The 9,336-nt window shown below is 37.2% G+C and overlaps 1 protein-coding gene across 2 annotated transcripts in view; it reads left to right on the top strand.

Moving 5' to 3' along the window:
* Positions 1–3,757: 3,757 nt before the first annotated feature.
* Tmlhe (trimethyllysine hydroxylase, epsilon) overlaps positions 3,758–9,336 on the top strand; it is a 114,485-nt gene continuing 108,906 nt past the window's right edge. For both annotated transcript variants that reach the window (XM_038316837.1, XM_038316836.1), the window contains exon 1: positions 3,758–3,902. The gene's annotated coding sequence lies outside the window, so the exon portion shown is untranslated. The remainder of the gene's footprint in view (positions 3,903–9,336) is intronic.

Here is a 9,336-nt window from a genome sequence, read left to right as displayed (position 1 = left end):
TACCAGCTGATGTTCAGACAACTACAGGCTGTAAACTGCTCAGACAATGCCTAAGCAACATGAACTGCAAGCTGTAACCAAACATGATAATCATTTCCATGTTCTATTTATAAATACTGATTGCCCATGTGGTGGGAGTATATCTCTCTGAACTTTTTCTGGTACAGAAAGTTGTCAGATTCATGAGTTGTTCTTCAATCAAATAAGTGGGCCTAAATTTATCTAATCCTTTTAACAGTTTTAAGAACCATTTTGAGCCGGGCGGTGGTGGCGCATGCCTTTAATCCCAGCACTCGGGAGGCAGAGGCAGGCGGATCTCTGTGAGTTTAAGACCAGCCTGGTCTACAAGAGCTAGTTCCAGGACAGGCTCTAAAGCTGCAGAGAAACCCTGTCTCGATAAAGCAAAAAAAAAAAAAAAAAAAAAAAAAAAAAAAAAAAGAACCATTTTGGCTAACACAAATTCAAATTAGTAAGTACAGCTTGAGCTTGAACTTTTCAAGAACTTTTAAGGTCTGAGTTGGATTAAAAAGACAATTGAAATTTCAATTAAAATGTTAATAAAGCTAAGATGTCAAGACAGAAATAATATTGGTTCCAGATAATAATTCCCATACATCATTCACTACAGTAGCCCATATGAGACATGATGGTACGTTTGCCTAGATCAGGAGTTGGCAAATTCTTTTTATCTTTTTTAAAAAAGATCTATTTATTTATTTTATGTATGAGTGCTCTATCTGCATGTATGCCTTTATGCCAGAAGAGAGCATCAGATCCCACTATAGATGGTTGTGAGCTACCGTGTGATTGCTGAAAATTGAACTCAGGACCTCTGGAAGAGCAACCAGTGCTCTTAACTGCTGAGCCATCTCTCCAGGCCCCAAGCAAATTATAATTCACAGAACCAATCTTGCCTCCTGTTTCTGTAAATAAATTTTTACTAGAATACTTGCACACACATTCATTTATGTATTTTTTGTGATCTGTGGCTACTGCTACTTTATAAAATTAGGATTTAGTTGCAGACAGATTATATATGTCTCAAAAATAGCTGAAAATATGCACTGTATGATTTTACATAAAAATAATTTTAGGCCCTGGCTTGGATTATAAGCAATGAAGGCAGGGGTAAATGAATGTGCATATTATAATTTGGAAGTTGAACACAAACAAGCTTAGTATTTTCTAGGAACAGAAGAAAATACCATTGTGGGATTTTTTTTTTTCTATTTCGTATCCTAACACATTGTTCCTAGGTTATTTGGTTGTTTGGATTTTGGCCTTTTGTTTTAGACAGGTTCTCATTATGAAGAAGTGACTAATCTCAAACTCATGATATTCCTGACTGGGTCTTCTTATTGCTGAGATTACAAGTCTGTGAAATTATGCCTAGCTGTTCCTAGATTTTAATCCATCCATATATTTACTCATTCCTAAAATATGTTCTGTGCCATACAGTATGTAAGTTCATACATTATGTAAGTTGTTCCACACACACACACACACACACACATATACACACACATACACACACGCGCACACACACACACAATCAAGAAAGTCAACAAGTAAATAATTTCAATGCTTTCCTTCCTTCTTTCCTTCCTTCCTTCCTTCTTCCTTCCTTCCTTTCTTTTTTTCTCTCTTTCTTTCTTTTTGAGACAGGGACTCTCTATGTAGCCCTGACTGTCCTAGAACTTGCTATGTAGAGCAGGCTGGCCTTGAACTTTACAGAGATTCTCCTGCCTTTACCTTCCAAGTACTGGGATTAAAGGCATATGCCACCATGTCCCCTGACAAGAAACTTTTCTTCTACTATCCATTTACTATTGATCAAATTGTACTCAGACTCTGTCTTGCCTTGTTATTCATACTTCCTCTATTTCAGCCACTAAAATATACTGTATTTTAAGATTACTATCTTAACAACAGATAATACTAACACTGCTTGACAGACATAACTTTACATGCATGGTCTCATTTAATCATTATAGTCTTGTGAGATAGATACTAGTATTATACCCACATATGAAATAGGACATGCAGGTTCAGAGAAGCAAAGCCTTTTGACCAAACTTGTAGGTATGCTCCACATAGATGCATTCAGGCAATCTACTTTTCCTCCCTTATATGCTCTGTTTCTGGGTAGCATCATGTACCAAGGGCACCCACCATCACTGCTGCTAAGGCATAGGTTTATAATAGCAATATTTGAGTCCATGTATTATTTTCTGGAAGCTCTTAGTATGGTTTATTACAGATTGGTGTCAAGTATCTAGAGCCAATGAAAATATTTTTTTCTGAAAGAACTCTTTTTAGGTTTTTACTTGGTTTTTATTATAGTTCCCATTGTATATGATTTACTTAGTGAGATTGATTAACTTATCTGTGCCTTAGTTGCCTTACGCCTAATGTACAAATAATATAATCTTCTTTAAATATTTATGATAAAACAGGTCAATATTCAGCAGTTAGTTTCAGTTTCATAAAAGTTATTTACTATTATAATGGAAAAATTCTCAGAATTAAACTTTATCAACTTCTTGTCTTTTCTTGGGGACTTTATAATCAATTTCATTTACTGATCTCATTCACTACTGCCAGGTTCCTTCATATTACCAGACATTAGATCATGCTTTCCTTCTATCTGGAATATTCTCCTTTTTCTTATTTGCCTGGTGGTCCCCACTGATTTGTTCTTTAAGCATAAAATTACAAAGGCATGAACTATGTCCTAGTTTTGATCATTATTTTGTACTCAGATCATTGCAAAGTTTGACATATATTAAGTTATTCTTCTTAGCATTAGTTCACATTTTGGGTATAATCTTTAGTGTGTATATTCACTGACCCTAGGCAATTCTTAACAGATATTAAAGAATACATTTTATGCTTGGAAATCAGGTTTGAAAATTTTTTTTCTGTATTTGAAAAATACAAAAGTTCAAAATGCTGCTTGTTCACTGCAAGGTAAAGATATGCAGAAAGAGAAATTATAGTTCAGAATAATTGATATGTGAAGCATATGGACTCAATAATAAAGTAGAATATATATTTATATATATAGAAAATAACAGTGCAAGAATCACAGAGGAATACCTAAATTGAATTTTTAAAAAAGAATATCAATTTTCCAAATAAACAACTGCAGACAGAAAGAATTCCAGGATAAAACCATAGAGGAATATAAAAAGCCTCAGTAACAATGAAAATGTTTTCTTCTTCTGTTGATGTTGAATCGGCAAACTATTTTCTTTTGTACCTTTATGATATATTATTTCATGATTCATTTCTTAGTTTTTTATTATGCATTATTATTAAATTTCATTCACACAAAGTTGCTCATTCCTTGTGGTTTATTCCTCTTCTAAGGCTCACTATATTAGCACAGTAACTGGGTCTTTGATTCAAAATGCTCTTCCGAATGTATGGAAATTCAGTAGTGAGGGATGTGACACATAGAAAGATAATGTAAGAAATTTAGTTCTTACGAAACCTCAATTAACTACTATTAATATTAGCATAACCAGATTATAGAAGAGCACAGAAATAGTAGGAAGGCGACCAGAATTTTACATGCATTTTAATATCCTGGACCCGTCTTTCTCTTATTATACCTCCAAACCTGTTCAATGAAACTAGAGCGCTTTACTGATTTCTGGAATCTAGTCTTTAAAGGCGCCCCCGTGAGGCTCCCACTCCTGCAAGACCGGAAGGAGAGGAGCGGGGCGGGGCCTTGAGGTTCTCTGCAAGGCTAGAGCAGGCTGGGGGAGGGGGAACGGGAGTCAGTCTGCCTTGGGGGCTGGGTAGTAAAAAGCAAAAGGAGGGACTAGGCTGCGCTTCAGCCTCTCTTTGCTTGATTTTTGTCTCCGCAAACTTCTGAGTCGCAACCTCCAGCACAGGTAGGTGCCGCTGCTCGGGTCTGGGAAGGGGTGTCTTAGGTGGCCAGGACACACGGGTTCATCTAGTTTTGGGCTTTGGGGCCTGGCACAGAGGGCTGTGGCGGCTCCAATCTCCATCCCAGGGTGATAATACTAACCTTACACTGGCTGAGGAAAACATTTCTTTCCTTGCTGTAAGGCTGTTCTCACGATTTGTTCTAGTTTTGCGACACAGTCCTGGAAATCAGCATAGGGCTTTTTTGGGCCTACCTAACACTGTGAAACAGCTGAAGCAAGCTGCGTTTGAGAATGACACCCAGTATACATGTTTTCAAACTCAGTTAGACCTTCCAGCCCTGAATTTGCCACTCATTTGGTCTTTACAGTTCAGCATGCCTCATTTTGCTCAGCCATGAAGCTGAGGGAGGAACCTGGCTTTTGCAAGAATTTACAGCGCTGCTGTCTTTCTCTCATTTTCACTAATGTTCTCTGACCAAATTTTACCCTTAGTGTGCCCCTCTTACCCAGATCAAGGCTGTCAATGTAGTTGCAGAATAAGTCTTGGGAGAAGGTAGGCTAGAAACCTTTCTGTTCTGAAAAAGAACTATGAAGAACCTTTCAAAACTATTGGAAACTTTCATTTAGTGCACGAATTGAATATCAACTCTAAAATGCTCTTATGAATACTTTATTAGTAAAAAATTTAAACAAAATTATTGTCCAAAATGTTATGTACTGAATGAACATAATATACCACCAGTAAGTTTCATGAAAAAAATAGTTTTAAGTTTCACTATTTAATTACTGAATAAAAATGCTGAACTCTCCTATTTAGGAGCACTTCAATAATCCATTCTCCTACAGTGGTCTTATTTTGTTGTTGCATTTTAGCAGGATACACTTTGGTTAAAACTTAAAAGCAGTTCATTTTACTTTAGGTAAGTGACTACAAAGATACAGAAGTAATATGAACTCTTTGGACAAATATTGGGACTTCGAAGTCATCCTTATTGTAGAACAACCATGAAAAGAAAATATAATTTACCACAATATTAAAGAAGTCATACATTATCTCATAAGCAGTGTGATGAACAGAATGTTCACTCTAGTAGAGTTTGGGGACTTCTACTGTGTGTTCCTCCCACTTCTTTCTTGGAAATAAAAACTGGAACAGATAGATAGCTTCCTTTTCTTGGTGTCTGTCTCAGGAGTCAGTACTACTCTGCCCCTGTTTGTCAACTCTGAGAATGGCAGCAAAATATTCATTCAGTGTCTAAGCTTTTTCTAGCAGCCGTGTTTTCTGCTTTTTAAATTTGGGGCTTGAGGACCAAATTTCTGAATCAGTAAACCTCTTTGCTCTTAGGATTCTTTACCTGGTGATCAGAGATCCACCAGTTGAGTCCCACTATGACCTTTTCTACAACATCAGGCACCCCTCATGTTTATTTGAGCTGCACATAAGCCTCCTATTGTCCCATGCAAAGTCTGAAAACAATGAAAGAATCATGGGAAAACCCAGCCTGTGCCACACCTGCGAGTTCTAGGCAAGAAGTGGCTGATAAAGAAGGGAGATATTCTTCTGAGTAAGAAAGTGGACAAAAGGCTTCTTGAATGGTCTCAGGGGGATGGCGCTGAACATCTGTTGAATGGTCTTGAGGGTGACTTTGGGCTTGATTGTTTGGAAGGACCCACTGGTGACTGTTTTGTTAGCCATATTTTTGCTCTTTTAATCTTTTTTCCTGTATTCCTCATACTCCGTTTAGTAGTGAATGCCTACTCTGTGCTAGGAGGACAACCCACTTACTGCCCTTAGGAGCATAGAAATGCAACATAGGAGGGAGACAGGAATTGGACTTTAAACATGGTCAGTTATGAGGCATCCTCACCCTTCTCCATCATCTGTTTCTAGCCATTATAGAGTTTTGTCATTTCCACATCATGAATATTTTAAAAATCATTCCATTTCTCTTCTACCCTCCAAATTTCAAGCCAGCAAAATGTAATCAAAACACATTATATTCATGTATAATTATATCATATTGAAACTCCTTTGTATAATTTGCCAGACTTTTCTGAAAGGGCTACAACATTTTTTACATTCAGAAAATTCACATTAACCACCATCTGTGTATGAGAAATTTGAATTATTTTCACCCTCCTCAATTGCATTATTTTTTCTTTTCAAAAACAATTACACTTTTTTTCTTGTAGTGTGGGCTAGTATACAAATAGACATGTAGACAAATGGAATACAATAAAGGCTCCAGAAAGAAACATCTAAATTTTACCTAAGGAATCAAAACATATTGAAGAAAAGACAGCTTCTTTGACGGGAAAAGAACTATCCACATGTAGAAGAATGAAACTAGATACATATCTCTCCCCTGTATGCAAATCAATTCAAAGTGAACCAAAGACCTTAAAATGAAGCCCGAAAATTGCTAGAAAATATAACAAAGGGAAACACATCGGGATATAGGTATAAGTAAGGACTTTCTGAAAAGGACTCCAATAGCACAGGGATTGGCAAATAGAATTATATGATATTAAAAAGCTTCTGTTCAACAAAGGAAATAAGTCCTACTCTCTATTCTCTTGGCTCCTACACTCTTTCCACCTCTTCTTCCACAGGGTTCCTTGAACCGTGTGGGGAGGGATTTGATGGAGACTTCCCATTTAGGACTGAGTGTTCTGAGGTCTCTCATTCTCTGCATATTGCTTGACTGTGAGTCTCTGTATTTGTTTCCATCTGCCAAAAGAGGAAGCTTCTTTAATGATGAATGAACAATACACTGATCTATGAGTATAGCAGAATATCATTAGATGTCACTACATTGTTGTTTAGACTAGTAGTATTGGTTTTACCCTAGCTCTCAGCTATGGGTTCCAGCTCGTGGAATGTGCCTTAAGTTAAATTAGATATTGGTTAGTTACTTCCACAAGCTTTGTGCCACCATTGCCCTAGCGTATCATTCAGGCAAGATACCATTGTATATCAAAGTGTTTGTGGCTGGATTGGTAATATATTTCTCTTTTGGTAATGTGCAAAGTACATTCCTATACCAAAATTAATAGGAGTGAAGATTTCATGTAGGCCATCAGCTCAACTTCTCTATGTTCAATGAGTTATATTGGTTTTGTCCTCAGCAATTGGGTCTTGCTGTCATTTTGTGGAGAACAACAAATAACCTTGGCAGCAGCCTGGGTTGTTTGGGGATTGAAAGAGACCCCTTTGGCCAAGAACTTAGTTAGTTGTAAGCCAATCCCAGTGCTTCATTTGGTTTTAAGGGATGGCCAGTTGGGAGCTTTGTTTCCCCATTATCTAGTAACTTTCTCCAGATGGCTTTCATATATGTAAATATTTTAGTAAGTCTCTACTGTATTAAGTTTCCATACTATTCCTCAAATAACACTTAATTTTAGTTATCTCTCCCCATATTACTTCCCTCAGCCCCCTTGGTCCTCCAGTTCCAGCCCCACCTCTCAACCATATTGCCTATTTTATTTTTCTTTTCTAACAAGATCTATCTGTACTGTACCCTCTAGTTTCTTCCTCTATATCTAACCTCACTGGATCTATGGATTGTAGCTTGGTTATCATTTACTTAATGGCTAATATCCACATACAAAAAAATACATGCCATATGTATCTTTCTGGGTCAGGGTTACCTCACTCCAGATTTTTTTCTAGTTCATCCATTTGCCTATGAATTTCATGATATCATTATTTTTAACAGCTGAGTAATACTCCATTGTATAAATATGCCACATATTTTTAAATCTATTCTTCTGTTGTGAAACACCTAGGTTGTTTCCAGTTTCTGGCTATTATGAATAGAACAGAAATGAACATGGTTGAGCAACAGTCTTTGTGGTAGGATGGAGCATCCTTTGGGCTTATGTCCAAGAATGATATAGCTTGTCATTGAGGTAGTTCAATTCCTGTTTTCCTGAGGAACTGTTGCACTGATTTTCATAGTGGCTGTACAAATTTGCATCCCCACCAACAATGTAAGACTGTTCCCCTTACTCCACATCCTCACCAGTATGAGCTATCATTTGTTTTATTGACCTTGGCCATTCTGCTGACTTGTGTAAAATGAGATCTCAACATAGTTTTGATTTTCATTTCCCTAATGGCCAAGAATGTCAAACATTCTCTAAGTGTTTCTCAGCGATTTGAGTTCCTCTTTTGAGAATTCTCTGTTTAGATCTGTACCCCATTTTTTTATTATTTATTCTTCTCTCATACAGTATATCCCAACAGCAGCTTCCCCTCCTTCCACTCCTACCAGTTCCTCCACCTCCCCTCTCCACCAGGTTCATTCCCCTCATTAACCCCCCCCCCCAAAAAAAGAAATAATAGCCCTTCCAGGGACATCAACCAAGCACTGACTAACAAGAGACAATAAGATCAGGAACAACCCCTCACATGAAGGTTGGGCAAGGCAACTCACTAGGAGAAAAGGGTTTCAGGAGCAGGCAAAAAAAGTCTAAGATACCCCCACTTCGACTGTCAAGAGTTATCCCAAGAAACCAAGCCAACAACCATAACATATAAGCAGAGGACCTAGCGTAGACTTATGCAGGCTCTGCAATTGCCACTTCAGTGTGAGCCCCCCTGAACCCTGCTTAGTTGATTCTGTTGGCCAGGCTCTCTCACTGTTCTCAATCCCTCTGGCTCCCACACAATTCCTCTTCACCTTCTTCCACAGGTGTACCCCATTTTAGCTGGATTTTTTGTTTTTTTGTTATCTAATTTTTGAGTTCTTTATGTATTTTGGATATTAGCCTATCAGATGTATAGATGGTAAAAAATTTTATCCATTCTGTAGGCTGCCACTTTGTTGGATTACAGTGTCTTTTGCCCTGAAGAAGCTTCTTAGTTTCATGAGGTCCTATTTATTAATTGTTGATCTTAGTGTCTTTTCTAACAGTGGTCTGTCCAAAACGTCTTTTTCTGTGCCAATGAGTTTGAGGATATTCTCCACTTAATTCTTCTATCAGGTTCAATGTATCTGTTTTTATATTTATGTGTTTATCCATTTGGAGTTGAGTTTTGTACAGGATGTTAAGTATAAGTCTATTTGCTGTAATGCTCTTTCTCTGTTCATTTGGGTATCAGGATAATTGTGGCCTCATAAAATGAACTGGGCAGTGTTCCTTCTGTTTCTATTTTGTGGAATATTTTGAGGAGTATTGATGTTAACTCTTCTTTGAAAGTCTGATAGAATTCTGCATGAAAACCATCTGGCACTAGGCTTTTTTTGTTGAGGCTTTTAATAACTACATATATTTCACTAGGATATAGTTTTTTTCTAAATTGCTTGTCTGATCTGGATTTAACTTTGGCAAGAGGTGCCTATCAAGACAATTTTCAATTTCTTTTATATTTTTCCAATTTGATGAGGTACAGGTTTTCAAAGTATGTCTCCATGATTCTCCGTTTTTCCAT

The sequence above is a fragment of the Arvicola amphibius genome, chromosome X, assembly GCF_903992535.2.
Source record: "Arvicola amphibius chromosome X, mArvAmp1.2, whole genome shotgun sequence".
Lineage (NCBI taxonomy): Eukaryota > Metazoa > Chordata > Mammalia > Rodentia > Cricetidae > Arvicola > Arvicola amphibius.
The sequence above is the reverse complement of the archived record's forward strand: the minus strand, read 5'-3'. Positions and strand labels throughout refer to the sequence as shown.